This window comes from Macaca mulatta, chromosome 20 (assembly GCF_049350105.2).
Source record: "Macaca mulatta isolate MMU2019108-1 chromosome 20, T2T-MMU8v2.0, whole genome shotgun sequence".
Taxonomy (NCBI): Eukaryota; Metazoa; Chordata; class Mammalia; order Primates; family Cercopithecidae; genus Macaca; species Macaca mulatta.
Genome location: NC_133425.1, coordinates 77,173,074 through 77,200,778, shown reverse-complemented (window position 1 = coordinate 77,200,778; position 27,705 = coordinate 77,173,074). Strand labels below are relative to the sequence as shown.

The 27,705-nt window shown below is 47.8% G+C and overlaps 1 protein-coding gene across 5 annotated transcripts in view; it reads right to left on the bottom strand.

Annotated features, from left to right (window-relative positions):
- Positions 1-27,705, bottom strand: part of PLCG2 (phospholipase C gamma 2) — a 230,942-nt gene that overhangs the window by 133,422 nt on the left and 69,815 nt on the right. The window contains exon 1 of one of the 5 annotated variants that reach the window (XM_077986967.1): positions 6,769-6,998. The exons of the other annotated variants lie outside the window; for them this stretch is intronic. The gene's annotated coding sequence lies outside the window, so the exon portion shown is untranslated. Of the gene's footprint in view, positions 1-6,768; positions 6,999-27,705 lie in introns of those variants that run through there. 5 annotated transcript variants of the gene reach the window in all.

Below are 27,705 nucleotides of genomic sequence, written 5' to 3'. Positions count from 1 at the left end.
CAGAATGCAATTGGTAAGATACAGCCTCTTTAGGGGATAATAGGACACAACCTACTGAAACATAAAATGTGCGTGCCTAGGAATTCCACTTCTAGGAACCCATCCTACAGATATAACAGTACACCCGCACAAAGATGCAAATATGAGCTGGGCACCATGGCTCATGCCTGTAATCCTAACACTTTGGGAAGCTGAGGCAGGAGCATTGCTGGAGCCCAGGAGTTCAAGAAGACTAGCCTGGCCAACACTGTGAGACCCCTTGTCTACAAAAAAATACAAAAATTAGCCAGGCATGTGGCATGTACCTGTAGTCACAGCTACTAATCTGGATGCTGAAGTGGGAGGACCACTTGATCCCAGAAGTTCAAGGCTGCAGTGAGCTATGACTGCACCACTGTACACAAGCCTGGGCACAAGAGTAAGACTCTGTCTCAAAAAAAAAAAAAAAAAAGCAAATACAAGGAGATTTCCATTCTGGGTGATTGGAAATCACCTCCTGTCCACCAGTAAGGAACTGGTGAAATAAACACAGCCACACTCTGAAACACTGACAGCCATTAAACAAAGGGTGGAACGAGGCTGGGGTATGGGGTACAGCTCACAATGGTAATCTCAGCAGTGCTTTGGAAGGCCAAGGCGGGAGGAATACATGAGCCCAGGAGTTCGAGACCAGCCTGAGCAACATAGTGAGACTTCGTCTTAACATAAAATTTAAAAAATTAGCTGGGTGTAGAAGTGCGTACCTGTGGTCCCACCTACTTGGGAGGCTAAGGTGGAAAGATCGCTTAAGCCCAGGAGGTTGAGGCTACAGTTAGCCAAATTGTGCCACTGCTTTCCAGCCTGGGCAACAGAGTGAGACCCTGTCACTAGGAAAAAAAAAAAAACAAGAGGTGGAACAATCCACGTGTACTGACGAGAAAGATGTCCAGAAAAATCGCAAAACAAAAGCCAGGCTGCCGAGCGGTATGCATCATACATTCCTATTTTTGTTTAAAAAGCTGCACATAAGCATATATGTATGTATGTATGTGTTTACACCTACGAAAGATGTAAACACACACACGCTGAACACTTAACACTGTTTACCTCCAGGATTTGGGAGAGGAAGGAGAATTTTCTTTTTAAATTCTTATTCATTTGAGTTGATTATAATAGGCAGGTATTTTCAAAATAATGGATCAAGAATAAGGCCCCTTGTCTCAATGTCTGCATTGGCTAAAGAAACGAAAACCTGAAAACACAGGAGTAGCCGTGTGTATAGAAGAGTAGCTGAATAAAAGGTGGTTCAGCCACACCACAGGCTATCATGCAACCAGCAAAAAAGTAGGTCAGAGTCTCCGTAACAGCTGAATTGAAGAAATCTCCTGAGCCACTGTTGAATGACAAAGGCGAGTGTGGTACACATGGTTGGTAAAACAACAAAGAAGCACGGAAAGCCAGTGGAGAAGACAGGAGGGTGCCCCAGAGGGCATGCACCACGCTTCTGGGAGCTGGCAACATTCTAGGTCTGGCTTTGAATGATGGTTTTATGGTGGTTTCATCTTTTAATTATTCATAATTCTGAAAAACGTGTTGCTTCAAAAAAAACGTAAAGGCTTAAAAGCACAAGAAAAGGTGAATGGAGCACAGGCTGTCAGATGATCACGTGTCCACAGCTCACTGACCTCATTCCCAGCGGCTCTTTCTCCCGGCCCTTTATTTTCAGACAAACTACAGCACACACTCTGTGACCACAGGGCCTTGGCACTGGCCAGGGCTCATAACCTGCACTCTGGAGGCACCTGTTCTTCCCTATACACCCACTGCCTGGGTGAGCCCAGACCTAAGCCAGGTCTGAACAAAACCAACACAAACAAACAAGAAACCAAAAAAGTGGGCCAAACAGCAGGACACGTGCAATGTCACCGGGGGAAGAGGTATCTAGTGATGAGCCCCAGGGCTCTGGCCTTTCTCAGTTCCCTTATTATTTATTTATTTGTTTATTTATTTATTTATTTATTTATTTGAGATGGAGTCTCGCTCTGTCGCCCAGGCTGGAGTGTAGTGGCGCAATATTGGCTCACTGCAAGCTCCGCCTCCCAGGTTCACGCCATTCTCCTGCCTCAGCCTCCCGAGTAGCTGAGACTACAGGCACCCACCACCACGCCCAGCTAATTTTTTGTACTTTTAATAGAGACGGGGTTTCACTGTGTTAACCAGGATGGTCTCAATCTCCTGAACTCACAATCTGCCCGCCTCGGCCTTCAGAAAAGAGAAAGGAATGCAAGTTAAGGGGAAAGAAATTCACATTTATTGAAACCTTCTATGTACCAGACTTCATCAGGCACTCCAGAAGATGCCGCATCATTCAATCATCACATTAGCTTCGGAAGGCTGAGGCTGTGACGGCTGGCTTCTATATGAGGAAACTGAGTCTCAGACTTATGCTTTTATAACAGACTTATGCTTAAGTCTCAGTCTTATGCTTTTATAACTTGCTTAAGGTTGTACAAGCAGGTTTTCTCAGACCGTCTGCTGACCCCTAAGGACTCGCTGATCAAAATTGCAGCTCATAAAAGCAAAGGAAGAGGCACCACACCACAGCAGAGAATAAAAAATGACACTTCTCAGCCAGGCACAGTGGTTCATGCCTGTAATCCTAGCACCTTGGGAGGCCAAGACTGACAGATCACAAGGTCAGGAGATCGAGACCATCCTGGCTAACACGGTGAAACTCCGTCTCTACTAAAAATACAAAAAAAAAAAAGTTAGCCGGCCGTGGTGGCAGGTGCCTGTAGTCCCAGCTATTTGAGAGGCTGAGGCAGGAGAATGGACTCCGTCTCAAAAAGTATATATATATGACGTTTCTCAATAGTGTGAAACAGACTTCACAAGCTGTCAGCCTGGGAACTGTATCAGGGTGCAGGCATGTTTTGTTAGGTCACGATCATTGTGCTTATTTGTGTGTTTCCATGAGTCAACTTTTTTTCTTTTTGGAGACGGAGTTTCGCTCTTGTTGCACAGGCTGGAGTGCAATGGCATGATCTCGGCTCATTGCAAGCTCCGCCTCCCAGGTTCAAACGATTCTCCTTCCTCGGACTCTCAAATAGCTGGGATTACAGGTATCCACCACCATACCTGGCTAATTTTGTATTTTTAGTAGAGACAGGGTTTCGCCATGTTGGTCAGGTTGGGCTCCAACTCCTAGCCTCAGGTGATTCACCTGCCTTGGCCTCCCAAAGTGCTGGGATTACAGGCATGAGCCACCGCGCCTGGCCGAGTCAATGCTTTTTTTAAGTGAGGAGATTTCACAGTAACAACCTATATTTCCAGCTGCAGATCTGTGGACCCTGAGCCTGCAGCGTGAGGTAGGATCTGCCCACGTCATAGGAGGCACGCATGCACCAGCTCCCCGCTAACCACAGTTCCCACCACCCTTAGATACTTCCCAGTGTGCAGCCTGTGTTTATTGTCATTTGTCCCCTAGATGCAACCTGCTTTTTTTGTTTGTTTGTTTTTTCAGATGGACTCTTGCTCTGTCGCCCAGGCTGGACTGCAGTGGCACGATCTCAGCTCACTGAAAGCTCCACCTTCCGGGTTCACGCCATTCTCCTGCCTCAGCCTCCCGAGCAGCTGGGACCACAGGCGCCCACCACTGCGCCTGGTTAATTTTTTTGAAGTTTTTAGTAGAGACAGGGTTTCACCGTGTTAGCCAGGATGGTCTCAATCTCTTGACCTTGTGATCCGCCCACCTCGGCCTCCCAAAGTGCTGGGATTACAGGCGTGAGCCACCGCGCCCGGCCTGCTTCTCTTATTTAGGTCACCCGTCCAGCTTCCTTCAGGTATTTGTGTTTCTGATCCCTCATCTGAAACAGAGGAAGTAGGATTTTAAAGAAATAAATGCAGGCCGGGTACAGTGACTCATGCCTGTAATCCCAGCACTTTGGGAGGCTGAGGTGGGCAGATCACCTGAGGTCAGGGGCTCGAGACCAGCCTGGGCAACATGGTGAAACCCCATCTCTATTAAAAATACAAAAAGTAGCTGGGTGTGGTGGTGCACCCCTGTAGTCCCAGCTACTCAGGAGGCTGAGGCACGAGAATCACTTGAACCCAAGAGGCAGAGGCTGCAATTTTAGCCTTGTCATCTTGTCTCTGTCTCCCTAAGGCATGAAGCCCTGAAGGACAAGACCTTGCTGTGGTCAATCCGGTGACAAGCAGTCTCCAGCATGTGTAGTGGATCAGTAAATATGTACCGAACAGGTCAAGGAAGGGGATCTCAGGAGATAGTTACGCAGGAGTATATTTCCTATTAGGTGAGTATAAAAGTTATCGCAATTTTTGCCATTAAAGGCAAGTTACAATTAAACTGCAATTACATTTGCACCAACCTAATATTATTGCTCTAAAAGATTAGAGCATCTCGGGCTGGGCGCAGTGACTTACACCTATAATCCCAGCACTTTGGGAGACCGAGGCGGGTAGATCACCTGAAGTCAGGAGTTGGAGACCAGCCTAGCCAACATGGTGAAACCCCATTTCTACTAAAAATACAAAAAATTAGCCAGGTGTGGTGGCACACGCCTGTAGTCCCCAGGAGGCAGAGGTTGCAGTGAGCCAAAATCGTACCGTTGTACTCCAGCCTGCATGACACAGCGAGACTCTGTCTCAAAAAAAAAGAAAGAAAGAAAGAAAGAAGATTAGAGTTTCTCCTCAGATCTAATCTAAAACATTAGGGCAGTAAGAGGAAATAAACACAATCCCAAGTAAGCATGACTGAGGCCAGGATGGCCCCATAAACCTAGTGGCTTACAACAGCACAAATTTACCATCTTGCAATTATGCAGGTCTGATTTCCAAAACGGGTCTCGCTGGGCTAAGACCAAGGAACCAGCAGGGTTGTGTCCTTCTGGAGGCTCCAAGGGGTCTCGCTGGGCTAAGACCAAGGAATCAGCAGGGCTGAGTTCCTTCTGGAGGCTCCAAGGGAGAATCGACCCATTGCCTTTCTGAGCTCTAGAGGCCACCTGCATTTCTTGGCTTGTGGCCCCTTCCTCCACCTTCAAAGCCAGAATCCTGCAATTTCTCCCTGACTCTGACCTCCTACCTCCCTCTTTTAAAGATCCTTGTAATTACATTGGGCCTACCTGGGTCATGCAGGAGAATCTCCCCATCTCAAGATCTTTCCCTTAATCACACGTGCAAAATCCCCTTGGCCACATAATGTAACATATCCACAGGTTCCAAGGATTAGGACATGAACACCTTTGGGGATCTATGCAGGGAGTCACCATGCAATGAAAGGTGATGTCATGGGAAGGACAAAAAGGCCAGAGGTCACATGGCAGCTATGAGACGATCCTAGCCATCCTGGCCTCAGTGTTGCTCTTTAATTACGACTGCTGAATCTGAACGCCCAGTCCCTCCCACACCCCGTTATCTCACCAGTGTGGCACATGAGGAACACGGTGAGAAGGCGTGAGAGAGATCCAAACATGATTCCAACAAAAAGTCCCAGCCAGACCTGGCTCCACAAAAGCTAGAGGTGCTTTGTAACAGTCACAACCCCAGAGGCTGTTTGCTGGCAAATCATAAGTAAATAGTTGGCTGGGGCCATGTGCAGTGGCTCACGCTTGTAATCCCAGCACTTTGAGAGGCTGAGGTGAGTGGATTACTAAAGATCAGGAGTTCAAGACCAGCCTGGCCAACGTGGTGAAACCCTGTCTCTACTAAAAATACAAAAACTAGCTGGGTGTGGTGGCACATGCCTGTAATCCCAGCTACTTGGGAGGCTGAGGCAGGAGAATCACTGGAACCCAAGAGGTAGAGGTTGCGGTGAGCTGAGATCATGCCACTGCACTCCAGCCTGGGTGACAAGAGTGAAAGTCTATGAAAGAAAGAAAGAGAGAAAGAGAGAAGGAAGGAAGGAAAGGAAGGAAAGGGAGGAAAGGAAGGAGGGAAGGAGAGAAGAAAAGAAGGAAAAAAAAGAAAAGAAAAGAAGGAAAAAAAAGGAAAAGAAAACAAAAGAAAAAATAGTTGGCTGGGTGCAGTGGTTCATGCCTGTAATCCCAGCACTTTGCGACACCGAGATGGGGGTACTGCTTTAGGCCAGGAATTCAAGGTCAGCCTGGGCAACGTAGAAAGACCCTGTCTCTATAAGGGGAAAAAACATGTAGCTGGGCATGGTGGTGCACATCTGTAGTCTCAGCTACTTGAGAGACTGAGGTGGGAAGATCGCTTGAGCCCAGGAGTTTGAGGCTACAGTGAGCTATGATCTCACTACTGCACTCCAGCCTGGGCAACAGAGCCAGATCCTGTCTCTTAAAAGTAAATAAACAAGAAGACAGTCATCTTAAAGCCTTCAACACAAATCCAAGCTAGACAGGGAGGGGTTCACTTCAGAGATCAGACAGTGCAGCCCTGCCCCCACTGAATCTTCACCTGGACTCTCATGGGGTAAGGGGTGGGGAGCAGCATTTCAGGGACTGGCCAGACAGGAAGCCTGGTCTCTGCGAGCAAGCAGCTCACTTCTGTGTTTCTGTCGAGAGAGGAAGCCTCTCTGCTGCAGCTCCCACGGCCACAGGGGCTCAGTCTCGAGGTAAAGCCCCGGCTAAGCCAGACCTCCCCTAGGCTGGACTGAAAACAATCCATCCACGTCAGAAAGGCAGAAACATAAAAATGACCATAAGGTGCCATCATCCAAGAGGCCACCTTCCTGTGAAACCACAGCAACACAGGCCCCGGCTGCTGCACCAATTACCACAAACTCAGTGGCTTAAAGCAACACACATTTACCATTGTTCAGCTCCTAGGGCAAAACCAGTCTCACGGGGCTAAAACCAAGGTGTCGGCAGCACTGGTTCTTTCTGGAGGCTCCGAGGGAAAACCTGCTTCCTGGCCATTTTCACCTTGTAGTGACCGTCTGCAACCGTGGGCGTGCGGCCTCTTCCTCTGCCTTCAAAGCACATCGCTCCAACCTCTGGTGCCACCATTCTGCCATTGTCTTCTACTCACTCTCATCTCCCGCCTTTTTCTTTTCTTTTTTTTTTTTTTTTTTTTTTTTTTGAGGTGGAGTCTCGCTCTGTCGCCCAGGCTGGAGTGCAGTGGCGCGATCTCGGCTCACTGCAAGCTCCGCCTCCCGGGTTCCCGCCATTCTCCTGCCTCAGCCTCCCGAGTAGCTGGGACTACAGGCGCCGCCACCACGCCCGGCTAATTTTTTTTTTTTGTATTTTTAGTGGAGACGGGGTTTCATTGTGTTAGCCAGGATGGTCTCGATCTCCTGACCTCGTGATCCGCCCGTCTCGGCCTCCCAAAGTGCTGGGATTACAGGCTTGAGCCACCACGCCCGGCCCCGCCTTTTTCTTTTCTTTTCTTTTTTTTGAGATGGAATCTCAAAAAAAGAGCCCAGGCTGCAGTGCAGTGGCACAAACTTAGCTCACTGCATCCTTTGCCTCCCAAGTTCAAGTGATTCTCCTGCCTCAGCCTCCTAAGTAGCTGGGACTACAGGTGCACACCATCACGCCCAGCTAATTTTTGTACTTTTAGTGGAGACGGGGTTTCGCCATGTTGACCAGGCTGGTCTCGAACTGCTGACCTCAGGTGATCCACCCGTCTCGGCCTCCCAAAGTGCCGGGATTACAGGCCTGAGCCACTGCCCCTGGCCCTGCCTTTTTCTTAAAAGGACCCTGTGATTACACTGGATCCACCCGTCTCGGCCTCCCAAAGTGCCGGGATTACAGGCCTGAGCCACTGCCCCTGGCCCTGCCTTTTTCTTAAAAGGACCCTGTGATTACAGTGGATCCACCTGAGTAACCCAGACTAATTTCCCATCTCAACCTTCTTCACTTAATTTCATCTGCAAGGTCCTCTTTACCAAGTAACATGACATATCCACAGTTTCCGGGGAGCAGGACATGGACATCTCTTGGGGAGCCATCATTCAAGCCTACCACCTATGCCTACCCTTCCACACCCTGTCCACTGATCTGCAGAGGACGAGAGTATTATTTCAAAGACAGTTTTGGAACATTTTCCCAAGAAAGCCAAATTTCAACCCCCCACACCCCACCACACTTGACAAAGCTAAGAGAAACCGAAAACAAGCTCTAGGACAAGCACAGAGGGGAAAAATGAAAAAGGAAGAAAAAAAGACCCTCCCTATTTACAGCATCTCTGCAGCGTAAGGGTGCTTTGCATACACATTGGAGATTCTAGTGTCATCTTCGCTAGTTAACACAGGAAAAGAGAAGGTTCAGAGAAGTTAAGGAATTTGCCCAAAATCACACAGCCTGCAAATGGTGGATCTGGGATGGAACCCCAGGCCTGTCTGGCTCTCTCTTTGTGCCGCTCTGAATAAAAACATCTTGGATCTTTCTGAGTTTATTTTGAGAGGGGAGGGGTCCCCAAAAGTTTTTTGCAGTAAAACCTTTTCTTTTGGGTAGGAAATTATGCAAAGCATTTGCCACTGCCCCCACTTGCTTGGCGAGTTAGCAGAGAAAGATCTATTTTGGGGCTCTGCGCTCCACTGATCTGTTCACCACCCGCTGCTTATACATTTTTTTTCTACAGAGGCCACTTCCTGAGGCTTAAATGGGCTGGTCAGCTCAGCAAGACCCAAGCCAGACTCAGAGCAGGACACAAGGCAACAAGTAGGGCCAGCACTGAGCAGCCAGGAGCCCCCAGGATCCACCTCAAAAGGAAAACCACCCATCTTAGAACAGGCAATGGCTGCCTGTCAGCCGACCACCAAGACACACCGTATTCAAGCCCTCGAGGAAGGCAACAGCCACCGAGGCTGCCCAACTACACATGTACATTTGTATTATTTCATTCATTCATTCATTCATTCATATTATTCAAGAGCCCCAAACTGGAAATACCTCCAGTATTCACCACTATGCCTTGGGGTGGTTTGTTCCACACCAAGAGACAACAATCCATTATTATTACTATGATATTTAGCATCTGCTATGTGCCAAGCATTATTGTAATCACTGACATGTTAACTCAATCCTCATAACAATCTGATAAAGCGTGTAATGTGGCCAGGCGCGGTGGTTCACGCCTGTAATCCCAGCACTTTGGGAGGCCGAGGCAGGTGGATCATTTGATGTCAGGAGTTCTAGACTAGCCTAGCCAACATGATGAGACCCCATCTCTTCTAAAAATACAAAAATTAGCCAGGCATGATGGTGTGCACCTGTAATCCCAGCTACTCAGGAGGCTGAGGTGGGAGGACTGCTTGAACCCGGAAGGCGGAGGGTGCAGTGGGCCGAGATTGTGCCACTGCACTCCAACCTGGGTAATAGAGCGAGACTCTGTCTCAAAAAAAAAAGGTGGGTAATGTTTCCCCATTATATAGAGGGTAAAACTGATGTGCCCAAGATCTCCCATCAGGAGAATGGGGGAGTAGGCGGTGGTATATTCAGTCACTGGAATGCTGCCCAGCAATAGAAAAGAAACTACTGACACCAGCAACAACATGGGTGAATCTTCAGAACGTGCCACAAAAGAAGTTGAATGCAAAACACAGTCTACCGTATCATTTCATGTTTATGAAATTCTAAAACCAAGGAAGAAGGCTGGATGACTGAAAGTAGGCTGGGGTGGCCTGGGGCAGGGTGTGTGCATGCTGGGGAGGGTGGGGGGCTGCTGACTGCAGAGGGAAGTGAGGGAACCCTCTCTCCTGCGATGGAAAGTGTTCTTTGTCTCAATTAGGGGTGGTGGTTACACATGTCTACACGTGTCAAAATGCATCAAGCTATGTACTTAAAATGAGTGCCTTTTATTGTATATAAATTAAATATGAAATAAGGTTCATTTTAAAACATTCTTAAAATATGAAGCACATCTTCCATCACCTAGAAGATCATAATCCTTAAAGATGAAATAGGACATCTTCAGAGAAAAGCAGCCAGATGCTAGTTTGGGTCCAGTGCTCCCTGGAAGGTAAGCAATGGGAGATATTTTTCTTTTGTGTTTGTCCATCTTTTCCAAAGGTTCTAGAATGAATCTGCATTTCTCTGATAATGGAAAATAAGACCTACTAAATGTAATTTTTAAAACTGAGCTAGGGCTGGGCACAGTGGCTCATGCCTGTAATCCCAGCACTTTGGGAGGCTGAGGCAGGTGAATCACAAGGTCAGTATTTCAAGACCAGCCCGGCCAACATGGTGAAATCCCATCTCTACTAAAAATACAAAAATCAGCCAGACGTGGTGGCAGGCGCCTGTAATCTCGGCTACTCAGGAGGCTGAAGCAGGAGAATCGCTTGAAACCGGAAGGTGGAGGATGCAGTGAGCCAAGATCATGCCATTGTACTCCAGCCTGGGCGAAAGAGCGAAACTTCATCTCAAAAAAAAAAAAAAAACTGAGCTGGGATAGAGTCCAACCTTCCAGAGATGGCCGGGAAGATCTCACACCCCAGGGCAGTGAGCAGTCAGGAGGTCTGCCCGGCTAAGCCTCAGGCTTCCTGGGTGCCCCAAACCGAATCCTTGACTTCTCCAAGCCTGGCTACACAAGGGAATTCGCAGGAGCTCCCCTGCCTCATAGGGTTGGTACCAGATGAAGCCTCAGTAACGAGCTCTGAAAATGGATATGAGGCAGTGTTTTCACTCCACACCTGGGAATACAACACCCCTAGGATGTTCCGACTCTGCCCAGACATCCACCCACCACATCCATCTCCAGAAGCAGCCCGGCACCCAACAGGGTCTTTGTCTTCCATGCCCAAGCCCCACCAACCCCCACTAAGCCCCAGAGTCAGGCCAACCAGAATGTGGATCTGAACTCCCATGCCCCGCTGTGTAGACTTGAGCAAGTCACTGGACCTCTCTGAGCCTCAGCTTCCTCTGCAAATTGAAGGAGTTACACCTGCCTCATGGGAGGCCTGGAAGGATGAAATAAGATGACAGCGCTGGAAATACCCTAAGTTCTCACTAAAAAGCTGTATTTATTTTTGTGATTCAAAGAGCCCCACCCCACTAAAAAAAAAAAAAAAAAAAAAAAAAAATCCATGAGCCCACACTAGCTTATGGAAGACGAAGCAAATCTCCCTATTCATATTCTATCTAAATACCAACTCTCATAAGGCTGCCCTCCACATTCCTCCCTTATGCTAGAGTGACAGGCTCAGCAGCCCTCAGTTTCCATGGAAACTCATGACAAGGGGCATCATCATTTAAGTTATTTCAGCCATTTCCTGCTGCCCACAGTGCCAATGAGGCGTGCCGCAGTGGAGAAAAGGTGTGCCCAGCTAGTTGGCTCTGTCCTGGCTATTGTTCAGGCCATTGAAGCCTCCAGAAGCACAGTCCCCACCAGGCAGATAATTCCCGAAGCTCAGGCCTTCAGAGCTCCATTTCTGTGCAGCCGATGAGTATCCCCAAGACATAAGCAGAAGAAGAATGGCATTCACCCATGCAGACAGCATCTATGGTGTACCTGGTATGTGCCAGTCGTCATGCACGACACAGGAACAATGAATGGAACCAACAGCCCCCTTTCAAAGAGCTGACAGTCTGAGAAAGACAAACATTAAATGCCCACATAAATATAAATAACCACCATATGACGATACTCCCAAAGAGACAATGGAATGACAGGCTAATGGGATGTCCTCCAGAGGGGCAGAAAGTGAGGAGCTGACTGAGCCACAGACTTGATCAGGCAGAAAGGACCTCATCAGTGAGGAAACTGAGGCACAGAGGGCCAAAGCAATCCTAACAGGAGTAAGAGCTTAACACACTAGCTCACTGAATATTCACAAAAGCCCTGTGAAATAGGTGTTGTAATTCTCACTTCACAGATCGGGGGACACAGGCCCACAGAGAGGAAGTGACTGGGCCCAGGCCACATGATAGGAAGGAACAGAGAGTAGACGACAACCAGGTCTCTCTAATCTTGCCCCTTCCCTCCCAGAATCAGACTTCTCCTTTGGGTTTTTGCTCTCAACTCCAAGTGTTCACTTAATCCCCTTCTCCCCCAAACAATAAGGGACAGGAGATACATGTTCATAAGCACAGGGAGCTTGTCTCACTTTTGCCTACCCTGGCCTGGCCTGACATGTAATAAGTTATCAATAAATGTGTTAAGTGAAAGAATCACAACCGAGTGCAGGGGCTTATGCCTGTAATCCCAGCACTTTGGGAGGCCAAGTGCATGACGGTCGTTTGAGTCTGGGAGTTTGACACCAGCCTGGGCAACATAGTGAGACCCCATCTCTACTTGAAATTTTAAAAATAAATAGATAAAATAAAAATCACAAGGTACCCTCTGATGTTCTGCATACATCTTTTGTCATCTTCTGGAAGGGCAGGTACAGATTGAGGGCTCTTGTTTTACCAGTTGTGTTTACTGAAGCTGTAGCAACACTAAACACAGCTGACAAAAGGCATTTAAAACCACTCTAGTGCCTTGTGCAGCTCCCCTCATGACGATGCACTCCAATGTGGACAACAAAAGCGAAACTCCTTCTCAAAAATAATACTAATAATATCAACATCTAAAACAGCTTTTTGTTTTTAGTGGAAGATTGGTGTTTCACACGCACTCATCCATTTTATCTTCATAACTGCCTCACGGCACAGGTACTAATATTATTCCCATTTTGGCTGGGCACGGTGACTCAAGCCTGTAATCCCAGCACTTTGGGAGGCTGAGACAGGCGGATCACAAGGTCAGGAGATCGAGACCATCCTGGCTAACAGGGTGAAACCCCGTCTCTACTAAAAAAATACACAAAACTAGCCGGGTGAGGTGGCGGGCGCCTGTAGTCCCAGCTACTTCAGAGGCTGAGGCAGGAGAATGGCGTAAACCTGGGAGGCGGAGCTTGCAGTGAGCCGAGATCTGGACACTGCACTCCAGCCTGAGCGACAGAGCGAGACTCCGTCTCCAAAAAAAAATATATATATATATATATATATTATTCCCATTTTATACACGGGAAATGGACGCATAGTCCTCCACCTGGAGAACTCTTCCCATCGGTTCTTGGCCTAAATATAAGCTCCTCAGAGAGGCCTTTCCTGACCACCCATCACGTGGGCTCTTCCTGTCCCTTGTGCTGACTTTGCTTGTAATGACAGGGCTTTGTCTTCACCTCCCTGTTTACCATCTGTCTCTTCCCGCCAGCCCTCAAAACTCACAAGAAGGACACCAGCATCTAATGCATCCAGTGCTTGTCGCCTTCTGGGCAATAAATGGGTAGCTGCGCAATGGCACAGGAAAAAAAGCGCAGCTCAGAGAAGACCCTAGCCCAGCTAGAAAGAGGCAGAATCACGATGTGGCCCCAGGTGCCACATTAGTGCTTTCCCACTAATGATAACAGCGCAACCTCACTTTCAGTTCTTGCTTCTGGACATGAGCATCTAGGGGGTAAGTCATAATTTCTGGCTGGGCACAGTGACCCATGCCTGTAATCCCAGCACTTTGGGAGACTCAAATGGGAGGATTGCTTTAGCCCAGGAGTTCAAGACCAGCCTGGACAACATAGTGAGATCCCACCTCTACTAAAAAATAAATTAAAATTAGCTGGGCACAGTGGTGCATCCCTGTAGTACCAGCTACTCATGAGGCTGAGGGAGGAGGATCATTTGAGCCCAGGAGGTCAAGGCGGCAGATGAGCTATGATTGCACCACGGCACTCCAACCAGGGCAACAGAGTAAGACCCTGTCTCAAAAAACAAAAAAAAAGTATAATGAGGGACAAGGTCTTCTTCTTAGACTTGCCAGGTCACCCTTTTCATGGCCCCAAAACAGGCTATGCCAGATAGTTCAGTATCTGAAGGCTAATTTGTTTTGTTTGTTTTTTGAGACAGGGCCTTACTTTGTTGCCCAGGCTGGAGTGTAGTGGCATCAATGCAACTTCGATCTCTCAGGTTCAAGAGATTCTCCAACCTCTGCCTCCCAAGTAGCTGGGATTACAGGCATACATTGCCATGCCCAGCTAATTTTTATATTTTTAGTAGAGGCAGAGTTTCACCATATTGGCCAGGCTGGTCTTGAACTCCTGACCTCAAGTGATTCTCCTGCCTCATCCTCCCAAAGTGCTGGGATTACCGGCATGAGCCATCATGCCTGTCCACGAAGGTTTGTGGGTTTTTTTGTTTTTTTTTTTTTTTCAGATGGAGTCTCGCTCTGTCACCCAGGCTGGAGTGCACTGGTGCGATCTCGGCTCACCGCAACCTAAGCCTCCCAGATTCACATCATTCTTCTGCCTCAGCCTCCCAAGTAGCTGGGACTACAAGTGCCTGCCACCACGCCCGGCTAATTTTTTGTAACTTTAGTAGAGATGCGGTTTCACTGTGTTAGCCAGCCAGGATGGTGTTAATTTCCTGACCTAGTGATCTGCCCGCCTCACCCTCTCAAAGTGTTGGGATTACAGGCATGAGCCACCATGCCTGACATTTTTTTTTCTTTTCTCTTTTTTTTTTTTTTGTTTTTTTTTTTGTTTTTGAGACGAAGTCTTGCTCTGTCACCCAGGCTGAAGGCTGAAGTACAGTGGAACAATCTCAGCTTACTGCAACCTCCATCTCCCAGGTTCAAGCAATTCTCTTGCCTTAGTCTCCTGAGTAGCCGGGATTCCAGGCGCACTTCACCACGCCCAGCTAATTTTTGTATTTTTAGTAAAAATGGGGTTTCACCAAGTTGGCCAGACTGGTCTCGAACTCCTGACCTTAGGTGATCCACTCACCTTGGCCTCCCAAAGTGCTGAGATTACAGGCGTGAGCCACCGTGTCTGGTCATTTAAGAGTGCTAAGTTATAGTGCACTTAAGACCTACAAAGATTTCCACCAAGAAGACTGTAAGAATCGAAGGAGCCACCTGCATGGGAACTGGAAAAACATCAGGCTGGATTTTCCCACGCTCAGACTCCCAGCAGCTGGAGAGGGACTTGTGTTCTGAGTGGCTTTTGAGCCCCCTTGGCCTCTGAAAGGGCCAGAAGAACTTCAGAACAACAGGCTGAGTAGTCAACAAAGCCCAGGCAAAGCAGGCGGAAGAAGAAAACAGCCCCCAACCATGGCAGTGTTAAAGACGCAAATTAGGAAGCTTCCAGGGGGTGGTCTCTCATCCCCTGCAGTTTCCCGCTGGAAAGACAGGGTCCCTGGGATACACTCTAGGACTGTATCTTCACCTCTGGGAATCAGAGGCTCAGCTACACAGAAGGATCTCACTGTGTTCTGTGGCTGCCAACCTGCTGAGGCTGAGACCCCTTGGTGAGGACTGGGAGACCGATGCCCTAGCCTGGGCCCACCAGGGAGAGCTGAGAACCCCCTCCCTTCACAGCCCAGTAAGGCCCCATATGCAATAAAACAACCTCCCTTCGCATAACCACCCTCTGCATGAACAGGCGTTTCGGAGTGTCATATCACAGGTGCTTCATTTTAAGCCTGAATTCCCCAATTATCATTCCTTCCATAACTCAGGGAAAAAAGGAAACGCTTAAAAATTAACTTCAGCAACTCTGGTTTTGCCTTGGAAGATTTTTCAGGCTGGAACAGCCACTGGAACAAGCAGTCCTGATAATAATAAAAGTAACTTCTTATCGTCACCATCTCCAGCAGCTGACGTTTAGTCAGCACGAACTCTAGACAAACCCTGTGCTACAAACCTAATGTGTATTGGCTCATTTAATCTTTATCCCAACTCTATGCGGAGAGTATTGTCATAATCCCCACTGTAGAGACAAAGAAACTGAAACTGAGGTTCAGAGAGGTTAACTCCCTGTGGTCACACAGCAAGGGAACAGTGAGACAGGACAAAAGCCTGGGGTCCTTGCTTTCCATTCTCCCTGTGCTTCATGTCCCCCTGGGCGTCTTTTTTTTTTTTTTCTTTTGAGACAGAGTCTCATACTGTTGCCCAGGCTGGAGTGCAGTGGCATGATCTTGGTTCACTGCAACCTCCACCTCCCAGGTTCAAGTGATTCTCCTGCCTCAGCCTCCCAAGTAGCTGGGATTACAGGCACATGTCACCATGCCTGGCTAATTTTTGTATTGTTTTAGTAGAGACAGGATTTCACCATGTTGGCCAGGCTGGTCTCGAACTCCTGACCTCAAGTGATCTCCCCACCTCTATCTCCCAAAAGTGCTAGGATTACAGACATGAGCCACTGCACTCAGTTTCCCTGGATGTCTTTCAATCCAATCCCCGCTACACCCTACCTTGCAGGTCTTCCACTCCTGAACACTCTAACCCCAGACTATATCTCTGCCCCTGTCTCAGCTCCTGAAGCACTGCTAAAACAGGCAGGTCCCCTCAGAAGACCTTATTATCTATTGAGGAGAACAGTGAAATAACCAGAAAACAAGCAAAAAGACAGCCTATCCTTTGGACCTGGTACCATTCCCCTCCGCTGTATCTTAAGACATTTGTATCCTAGCCCCAAAGTTTGGCACAAACACACAGACCTCAGCCTGGGTTCCCAGCCCCTCATCCTTTCTCCTTATGGAGGGCAGCCTCTTAATATTCACGTACCAGGCGTGTGTTGAGTGTGTTATCACTCAACACACCCAAGGTCAAGGCCCGGAGAGATGCCCCTGGATACCATGGTCTCCATCTCTGGTGGATTCAAGATAGCCACAAACTTCTTCCCATCAACAGGTAGAATCTATTTCCCTTCCTTGAGTCAGGGTTGGCCTTGTGACTTGCTTTTAACACAGCAAAAGTTTCAGGCTTCTGCTTTCTGTCCCTTGGAAGCCATCACAGAGAAGACCAGCTACTGTGAGACCACCATGCTGTGAGGAAGCCCAAACTAGCCACAGAACAGGGAGAGACACTGCACAAAGGAGCACCGGTGGCCCAAACAGCTGCCTGGGAACTTTCAGCCCGGCCATCAGCTGAATATATTCAGGTAAGGGACTCCAGGCAACACCAAGGGAGACAGAACAGCAAACCCACTGACTGAGCTCTGTCCAAATTGCTGATCCACAGAACTGTTGTTTTAAGCTCCTGTGTTTTTCTACTGTTATAGAAAAATCCCCTTAAGCTAATAAGCAATTTCAGCAGTCTCAGGATACAAAATCAATGCGTAAAAATCACAACCATTTCTGTACACTAATGACAGACAAACAGAGAGCCAAATCATGAGTGAACTCCCACTCACAATTGCTATTAAGAGAATAAAATACCTAGGAATGCAACTTACAAGAGATGTGAAGGACCTCTTCAAGGAGAACTACAAACAACTGCTCAAGGAAATAAGAAAGGACACAAATAAATGAAAAAAGATTTCATGCTCATGGATAGGAAGCATCAAATTCGTGAAAATGGCCATACTGCCCAAAGTAATTTATAGATTCAATGCTATTCCCACCAAGCTATCATTGACTTTCTTCACAGAATTAGAAAAAACTACTTTAAATTTCATATAGAACCAAAAAAGAGCCCACAAAACCAAGACAACCCTAAGCAGAAAGAACAAGCTTCAGGCATCATGCTACCTGACTTCCAACTACACTACAAGGCTAGAGTAACCAAAACAGCATGGTATTGGTACCAAAACAGATATATAGACCAATAGAACACAGGCCTTAGAAATAACACCACACATCTACCACCATCTGATCTTTGACAAACTTGACAAAAACAAGCAACGGGGAAAGGATTCCCTATTTAATAAATGGTGTTGGGAAAACTGGCTAGCCATATGCAAAAAACTGAAACTAGACCCCTTCCTTACGCCTTATACAAAAATTAACTCAAGATGGATTAAAGACTTAAACATAAGACCTAAAACCATACAAAACCCTAGAAAAAAACCTAGGCAATACCATTCAGGACATAGGCATGGGCAAAGACTTCATGACTAAAACACCAAAAGCAAAGGCAACAAAAGCCAAAATTGACAACTGGGATCTAATTAAGCTAAAGAGCTTCTGCACAGCAAAAGAAAGTATCATCAGAGTGAACAGGCAACCTACAGAATGGAAGAAAAATTTTGCAATCTATCCATCTGACAAAGGACTAATATCCAGAACTACAAAGAACTTAAACAAATTTACAAGAAAAAAACAACCCCATCAAAAAGTGGGCAAAGGATATGAACAGACACTTCTCAAAAGAAGACATTTATGCAGCCAAAAAACATATGAAAAAAGCTCGTCATCACTGATCATTAGAGAAATGCAAATCAAAACTACAATGAGATACCATCTCATGCCAGTTAGAATGGTGATCATTAAAAAGTCAGGAAACAAAAATTGCTGGAGAGGATGCGGAGAAACAGGAACCCTTTTACACTGTTGGTAGGAGTATAAATTAGTTCAACCATTGTGGGAGACAGCGTGGCGATTCCTCGAGGATCTAGCACCAGAAATACCATTTGACCCAGCAATCCTATTACTAGGCATAAACCCAAAGGATTATAAATCATTCTACTATAAAGACACATGCACACATATGTTTATTGCGGCACTGTTCACAATAGCAAAGGCATGGAACCAACCCACATGCCCATCGATGATAGACTGGATAAAGAAAATGTGGCACATATACACCATGGAATACTACGCAGCCATAAAAAAGGGTGAGTTCATGTCCTTTGCAGGGACACGGATGAAGCTGGAAACCATCATTCTTAGCAAACTAACACAAGAACAGGAAACCAAACACCTCATTTTCTTACTCTTCAGTGGGAGCTGAACAATGAGAACACATGGACACAAGGAGGGGAACATCACACACCACCAGGGCCTGTCAAGGGTTGCGGGGCAAGGGGAGGGATAGCATTAGGAGAAATACCTAAAAAAAGAAAAAAGAAAACAGAAACATCATCCTAAAACCAGTTCCCAGGCCTAGGGAGAGCATCATCTTCTCAGGTGACTAACACTGGGGACGGCCTTCCCTTTTGAGTCCTGAACCCTGATATGCAAAACTATCCCCTATCAATGATACTGCCAACAAAAGTGCTCATAATTGAGCACTACGCTAAAAGTTTCACATACCCGATCTCTAGTCTTTACATCCACCCACAAGAAAGGCACCACCGGTGTGCCCATTTGACAGATGTAGACACTGAGGCCCAAGGAGGGAGTCACACAGACAGAATGGGAGACTCAAGAGGCAAGCCCAGGCTTGTTCAACCCCAACACTGCTGTCATACGTGGTGCCACATGACCTCCCCCAGCACACTGACCACCTCAGGGTCGTTCCAGGAAGCACACACTCATGTCCCTCTGGGACACAGCTTAGATGTGGCCTTGGACCACAAAGCACAGCCACTGGGGCCAGAAAGGCCACTGTTAGATCAGTTTTGCTGCTGTTCCCTGGGCTCCTGTCAGGTGCATAACCTCCCTTGGTCCCTCTTAGAGAGGGGAGCAAAAGTTACCTTCATTTTCATTATAAATATAGTCATGTACAAAATTATTTGATCAATGTTTTGCTTGCCTCTCCCACTAAACAATAAGGTCAATGAAATTAAAGGCCCTGTCTCCTTCTATCAGAACTCAATACAGTGCTTTGCCCTCAGCAAATAATCCATAAATAGTTACTGAACAAATCAATAACAGGAAGAATGAATGAATGAGAAATAAATGCACTTTGCTCGGGGCCATTTTAAAGAGCAACATCACCAGCAAAAAAAAAAAAAAAAAAAATTGCAGAAAATAGGCACTAAGTGGACCACAGAAAGGACACCTGTTTGCAAAAAGAAAGCTAAAACAGGAAGGCAGTGTCATTTGTTTGACCTCAGCAGGGCATGTGTGAATGGGTGACCCAAATTTTTCACCAGTCTGCATCACCGTGAATGACCACAGAAGGGCCAGAAGTACTGGTCTGGGGGTTGCAAGTAAGTTGGAGCAGAAAGGCAAATTCACAAATACTGACGCTGCAAATAACGAAGACCAAGCATACACGCTGAGAGAAAAACGGTCTCTTATGAGGCTGCTCACGGCCACGTTACCTGTTCTGTAGACTAGAGTCATCTGGGATAGGAGAGAAGCATGGGCTGGGCACGGTGACTCACACCTGTAAACCCAGCACTTTGGGAGGCTGAGGCAGGCGGATCACGAGGTCAAGAGATAGAAACCATCCTGGCCAACATGGTGAAACCCCATCTCTACTAAAATACAAAATTAGCTGGGCGTGGTGGTGTGTGCCTGCAGTCCCAGCTATTCAGGAGGCTGAGGCAGGAGAATCATTTGAACCTGGGAGGCGGAGGTTGCAGTGAGCTGAGACTGCACCACTGCACTCCAGCCTGGTGACAGAACTAGGCTCCGTCTCAAAAAAAAAAAAAAAGGGAGAGAACCATGGTGAAGGACAAAAACTGGCAGAAATATGAACAGAGCATGGGAAAGGCATTGCTTCTTGGATGCTGTGAGCTACACAGTATGCATCTCAGCCACACGAGCCAGTAAATTCTCTTTTTTTTGCTTGAGCTGGTTTCTGACCCCGCCCCCAAGCCAAAAAAATCCTGAATGCTCAGGGCAGCGATAACTGGGGCATCAGACACTCTCTCTAGAATCAGAACAGAAGTGACAAGACTGGCCAATCACAGGTAAGAGGAGAAAGACACATGTGTAGGCACACACACAGGCTCACATACCACAGGGAACAGAGAAAACAGCAAGTCCCAGGGCGGCCCAAGTCTGGTCCATGTGATTCCTCACAAAGGGTTTAAGTGGGTCTCTGTCTTCATCTGGGTTCCCCCAGAAACAGACTCTGAGGCAAGAATGTACATGCAAGGAGTTTATTTGGGGGGGTATCCCAGGAATCACTGGAAGGGGAATGGGGTGGTGGACAGGGAAGGAAGCACAGGCAATAAAGGATGTGTCATCAAGCTTATTACACCTGTGAGCAAATAGAGCCAAAGTCCATTGGGAAAGCCTGGGAGCCAGTGCAGAACAAGCCAGGAGTGTCCTGACTGAAAGCGAGGGTGCTGGGGTATTGATCTGCCAATTCCCCACACAGCCATGCCACCTCTGGAGGCACTAACACCCCAGCACTCCCAGTCTATCCTGCACCACAGGCTAGCGAAGCACAGTCACAGGTGTTTCCAGCAAGTGGCTTGTGGTGTGCAGAGGTGTGTGCTGAGGGGATGAGGTCAGGCACCAAGAGTGTCTGCAACAGTTTCAGTTCCCTGCCACAAAACCAACCAGTCCAAGTCACCAGTGGGCTCAGAGTGGGGCCTGGTTCAGCACAGGTTCCCCCTCCCCCATGAGCTACTCACAACACACCTCCACGCTCGTTCCTTACCCCTAGGAGTATTATATTTTAGAGGAAAATGCCTGGTAGACACCACCAACCTTACAGGCAGCAACCTTCATCAGGCAGGTCCAATAGGCCATGAACTACACCGAGCTCATGTCTCCCCTGATCTCATGGAAGCCTCCCCAGCATGCTCTGATAAGCCCCATTTTGCAGAGGGGGAAACAGAGGCCAGGCCCACAGAGGCTACGGAGTTTGCTCAAGATTGCACAGTGGTGGCCGGGCACGGTAGCTCACACCTGTAATCCCAGCACTTTGGGAGACTGAGGCAGGTGGATCACAAGGTCACGAGATCGAGACCATCCTGGCTAACACAGTGAAACCCTATCTCTACTAAAAATACAAAAAATTAGCCGGGCAAGGTGGTGGGCACCTGTAGTCCTAGCTACTCAGGAGGCTGAGGCAGGAGAATGGCTTAAATCCAGGAGGCGGAGGTTGAAGCGAGCCGAGATCACGTCACTGCACTCCAGCCTGGGCGACAGAGGGAGACTCAATCTCAAAAAACAATAAAATAAAATAAAAAGATCGCACAGTGATAAGTGGCAGAGCTGAGACTCAAACTCAGTGCTGTGGGCTTGGGCCCACACAGCCTCTCCAGTGCAATCTCCCAGGACCCTCCTCCCTCTCTCTCTAAAAGGGTCCCCTGGGCATTCTGACCTCAGGACACTGGGGATTCACTTCTTTGGAAGTTAAGGGGAGGGGTTTGCCTCCAAAACAGCCAACAGGCCTTGGCAAATGCAAAATAGTGCAGCCTTTTTGGAAAATAGGCTGGTGGTGCCTCAAAAGGTTAAATGTAGTCACAAATGCTTAAATGAATGGTTACTGTATGGCTTAGCAATTCCACTCCTAGGTGTACACCCAGGAGAAAGGAAAACACATCTACACAAAATCCTGCACATGAATGTTCACAGCAGCACTACTAATAATAGCCAAAAGGTAAAAACAACCTAATATTGTTTGCATATCTGTCCCCACACTAGTTTCATGTTGAATTGTAATCCTCAGTATTGGAGGTGGGGTCTGGTGGAAGGTGACTGGATCACGGGGATGAATTTCTCATTAACGGTTTTGCACCATCTCTTGGTGCTGCCCTTGCAGTACTCAGTGAGTTCTTGAGAGATCTGGCTGTTGAAAAGTATGTGGCACCTCCTTCCTTCTCTGTCTTGCTCCTGCTTTCACCATGTCACATGCCAGCCCCGCTTTCACCTTCCACCATGATTGTAAGCTTCCTGGGGCCTCTCCAGCCATGCTGAACTGTGAGTCAATTAAACCTCTTCTCTTTTTAAATTACACAGTCTCAGGTAGCTCTTTATAGCAGTGAGAACAGACTAATACAGTGACCCTGGGCTGTGCCTCAATGTTCTCATCTGTAAAATGGAAATAATGGGTATTGAACATATACACTTGTTGAATTAAGTAAGCAATAATACAGGGAAAGCTCTTAGAGTGGTACCAGATACATAAACATATACTACATAAATGTCAGCTCTCATGGTTGTGTTGGTTGGTGACAGTGATGACAATGATGATGATGTGGGAGCTTGATGGGCTTCCTGCCTTGTATGAAGCTGAAAAAATGCCGCTTCGGCCTGAAACCAGCTCTTCCTTTGCAACTTAGACCTCAGATCCAAAAGGCAGAGCCCAGGTTCTGAGCAGCCCATTCTCCTCAGTGCTCTCCTCCTAGATACGCACACTGCCCCCATCCCTCAAGCCTGCAGAGGGGTTACCAGGGCACCCTGCCCTTCTTGGGCCCCAGAGCTGCCCTCCCTCTTCTGATGTAGGAGGAGGACAAGGCCGGGACAAGACATGGGCAGCTGTCCCTGTGAAATCACCAAAGGAATCACCACGTTCAACAAGATAGGCCTCTGCTGTGAGGTCCCCACTGACCACCTGGAGAAGGAAATGCATTGAACAGACTTGAAACATGACCTAGGAAGCCTTGGCGAGAAGGTAGAATGGACGACTCAGGAGAAGGCCAACCAGAGCAGCCAGAGGGGCCACATCAGTCATCCATCATTCACTGCAAACTCTCCCATGGCCCCTGGCTCCCTGGAGGAAAAGCTGGAGTGCTATGGAGGCCTCCATAGCCCTGGGTCATGTGACCCCTGCTTCCTCCCCATAACTCTGCCCCCATCACCCTGCTTGGCCTCCTGGCTATCCCCAGAACATGCCCCAAATAGAACAAACAATAGAACAAATCAAATAGAACAAACCAAATAGAACAAACAATAACCAAAAAGGGAAAACTACCTAAATGCTGCAAAACAACAATAGCAGCAACAACAATAACAAAAAAAGCACTACTCACATGGCTGGTATTGGTGGTTCACACTGTATTTCCATCACATAGCAGTGGTCCAGAAGCAGCCAGCTTTGGCTACTGCAGGATGGAGACGTGGATGAAAAAGCATTGTGAGTGGGGTGGGGGAAGGGGGTGTGAGGCATCTGTTCAGATCTTTGCCCACTTTTTAATTGGGTTGTTTTCTCATTGTTGAGTTTTTGTTTTTGTTTATGTTTTGAGACGGAGTCTTGCTCTGCTGCCCAGGCTGGAGTGCAGTGGCGTAATCTCGACTCACTGCAAGCTCCGCCTCCTGGGTTCACACCATTTTCCTGCCTCATCCTCCCGAATAACTGGGACTACAGGCACCCACCACCATGCCCAGCTAATTTTTTTGTATTTTTAGCAGAGACAGGGTTTCACTGTGTTAGCCAGGATGGTCTCGATCTCCTGGCCTTGTGATCTGCCCACCTCGGCCTCCCAAAGTGCTGGGATTACAGGCGTGAGCCACCACGCCTGGCCTTTTATTGCTGAGTTTTAAGAGTTGTCTATTTTGGATACAGGTCCTTTATCAGTTCTTGTTTCATAAATATTTTCCCCTGTCTGTGGCTTGTCTTGTTAACCTCTTAACCTAAAGGATTTTTGGCACATGGTGACTGCGAAAAAGTATCTGATGTTGTTCCTCTAAAAACTTTGGCAACCTTGGGAAATCACTGACGCTCGCTGTACTTAGGAGTAAAAGAGGCAAAACTCACAGGCAGATTGTAATGACTAGATACTACACATAAATACCCATACACATGATCACATGGATACATGTGCGCTTGTAGTGCCCAGCACAATGCTGATGCATGGCAGATGCTCAATACTGCTCCCAAACTTTCAAGAACATTCTCTCAACCTGGTGTCAGCAGCACTTCCCAGTGACATTTCTCCAGGTTCCTCTTAGGAGGTAACTGATGGCCAAACAGGAAGCAGAGGAGCTCAAAGTGCACAGTTAGGAATAGGCATTTCCAGGGCTCTGTGAAAAGAGTCACCAAATATAGACCCCCTGGGCTGAGGCATTCAACCTTGAAATGATGAAAAGTCTGTGCTATGCTTCACCGCAACATTTGGACAAACATCTACTGAGGAAACTAAGACAGGTTACCAGCTTCAAAAAATGGTCCTTAGTGCCACAAAAAAAGCAGAAGTGATGGTTAAAATGTATGATTCTTGACTCAGGCCAACAAGCACATCCTTGCCAATCAGTGTCTGTGCCCATGTGCTTCAAGCTAACATATCCAGAGTTTCCTCACTCATTTACGCCATAGTCAGCACCAACCCCATGCCAGATGGCAATGCTGGGGCCCAGAAAAGTTGAAAATAGAACACTGTCTACAAAAAGCAAATGTTTAGAAGGAAATTATTACATCAACTAAAAATCACTCAATGAATGCTATGTAAGATAAAGCAATGAGCCATCAGGGAAATACAAATCAGAACCACAATGAGATACCACTTCACCTCCACTAGGATGGTGATAACCAAAAAGACAGATACTAACATGTGTTGGGGAGGACATGGGGAAGTTAGAGCCCTCATCCATTGCTGGTGGTAAAGTAAATGGTGCAAATGCTTTGGCAAACAGCCTTGGCAATTCCTTAAGTGATTAAACAGTTACAGATAACCTAGAATTCCATTCTTAGGCACAGAGCCAAGAGAAATGGAAACATGTATTCACACAAAAACTTGTACATGAATGTCCACCGCACCATTATTCACAATAACCAAAAAGAGTCCAGGCATGGTGGCTCATGCCTGTAATCCCAGCACTTTGGGAGGCCAGGAGTTCGAGACCAGCTTCGCCAACATAGTGAAACCCTCTCTCTCTTAAAAATACAAAACTTATCCAGGTATGGTGGTACATGCCTGTAATCCCAGCCACTCGGGAGGCTGAGGCACGAGAATCACTTGAATCCAGGAGGTAGAGGATGCAGTGAGCCAAAAATCGCACCACTGCACTCCGGCCTGAGTGACACAGTGAGAAGGAAGGAAGGGAGGGAGGGAGGGAGGGAGACAAACAGTAACCAAACTGTCGGAAGGAAGAAAGGGAGGAAGGGATGGAGGGAGGGAGGAAGGCACGGAGGGAGGGAGGAAGGGATGGAGGGAGGGAGGAAGGCACGGAGGGAGGGAGGGAGGGAAGGAGGGAACGAACAAACAATAACCAAAAAGAGAAAACTACCTAAATGTCTCTCAAGTGATGAATGGATAAACAAAACGTGGTCTATCCATGCAACGGAATATTACTCAGTGATAAAAAGGAATGAACTGTTGATATATGCTACAATGTGAATGAACCTCACGTTAGGCTAAAGCAGTGAGATGCACAAAGCCATGTATTATGAGATTTCATTTACATGAAATGTCCAGAATAGGCAAATCTGTAAAGGCAAAAAGTAGATTTGTCATTGCCAGGAATGGGGGGAAGTAGAGGTGACTTCTGATCTATAGGATTTGGGCGAAATAATGAAACATTCTAAAATTGATTATGATAATGTTGGTACAACTCTGAATGTACTAAAAACCACTTAACAGTATACATTAAGGGGTGCATTATATGGTATATGATGTTTATATCTCAATAAAAGTATTAATTTTTTTTGCACTTTGGGAGGCCAAGGTGGATCACCTGAGGTCAGGAGTTCAAGACCAGCCTGACCAACATGATGAAACCCCGTCCCTACTAAAAATACAAAATTAGCTGGGCATGGTGGCACATGCCTGTAATACCTGCTACTCAGGAGGCTGAGGCACGAGAATCGCTTGAACCTGGGAGGCGGAGGTTATAGTCAGCTGAGATCACGCCACTGAACCCTAGCCCGGGCGACAAGAGTGAAACTCCACTCAGAAAAGAAGGGAAGACGAGGGAAAGGAAGGGAAGGGAAGGGGAGGAGAAAGGAGGGGAGACGAGGGGAGGGGGAGCAAGGGGGGAGGGGGAGGAAGGGGAATGGGAAGAGAGGACGGAAAGAGAGGGAAGGGGAGGGGAGGGGAATGAAGGGAACAAATCTATAGGTTCCTCATGAAGAGAAGGTGGCAGCTCAAGGTACTAGTTATACATGCAATATCACATAACTAGTAAGCACCTACTGGGAACACTTGGTAGCAGAAGCTGGAAGTACACACAGGAGTAAGACGGCACCCACCTGAAGGAGCCAGCTTCTAGTCTTTTCATTCCAGACAGAAAGTTGGTGGGCAACCCTGCACAGCCATAGATTTTTAGAAGCCAATTCAAAACGAAATGTCAGCCCGGCGTGATGGCTGACGCCTGTAATCCCAGCACTTTGGGAGGCTGAGGCAGGCGGATCACTTGTGGTCAGGAGTTCGAGACCAGCCTGACCAACAGGGTCAAATCCCTTCTCTACTAAAAATACAAAAATTAGCCAGGCGTTGTGGTGTGCATCTGTAATCCCAGCTACTGGGAAGCTGAAGCAGGACAATCGCTTGAACCCTGGAGGTGGACGTTGCAGTGAGCTGAGATTGTGCCACTGCACTCTAGCCTGGGCAACAAAGCAAGACTCCATCTCAAAATAAAATAAAATAAAATAAAAAAACAACTACATAATATCAAAAAAATAGGAGACTGGTTTTTAAAAAATAAGGTAGAATTGAGAGGTGACAATATAGAGCAGCCCTCACTCTCAGCGCCTCCTCAGCCTCGGCGTCCACTCTGGTGGCACTTGAGGAGCCCTTCAGCCTGCCAGGGCACTGTGGGAGCCCCTCTCTGGGCTGGCCGAGGTCGGAGCTGCCTCCCTCTGCTTGCGGGGAGGTGTGCAGGGAGAGGCGCAGGCGAGAACCAGGGCTACGCACTGCGCTCGCGGGCCAGCGCAAGTTCCAGGTGGGCGTGGGCTCCACGGGCCCTGCACTTGGAGTGCCGGCGGCACCACAGGCCCTGGGTAGTGAGGGGCTTAGCACCTGGGCCAGCAGCTGCAGAGGGTGTGCCAGGTCCCCAGCAGTGCCGGCCTGCCAGATGCTCAAATTCTCACCCGGCTTCAGCTGCCTCCCCACGGGGCAGGACTCAGGACCTGCAGCCCGCCATGTCCAAGCCCCCAAGCTCTGCCGTAGGCTCCTGCGGGGCCCAAGCCTCCCAGAGGGGCACCGCCCCCTGCTCTATGGCACTGGGTCCCATCCACTGCCCAAGGGCTGAGGAGTGCAGGCGCGATTCAGCACTGGCATGCAGCTCCAGCTGCAGCCCCTGTGCGGAAGCCACCAGATAA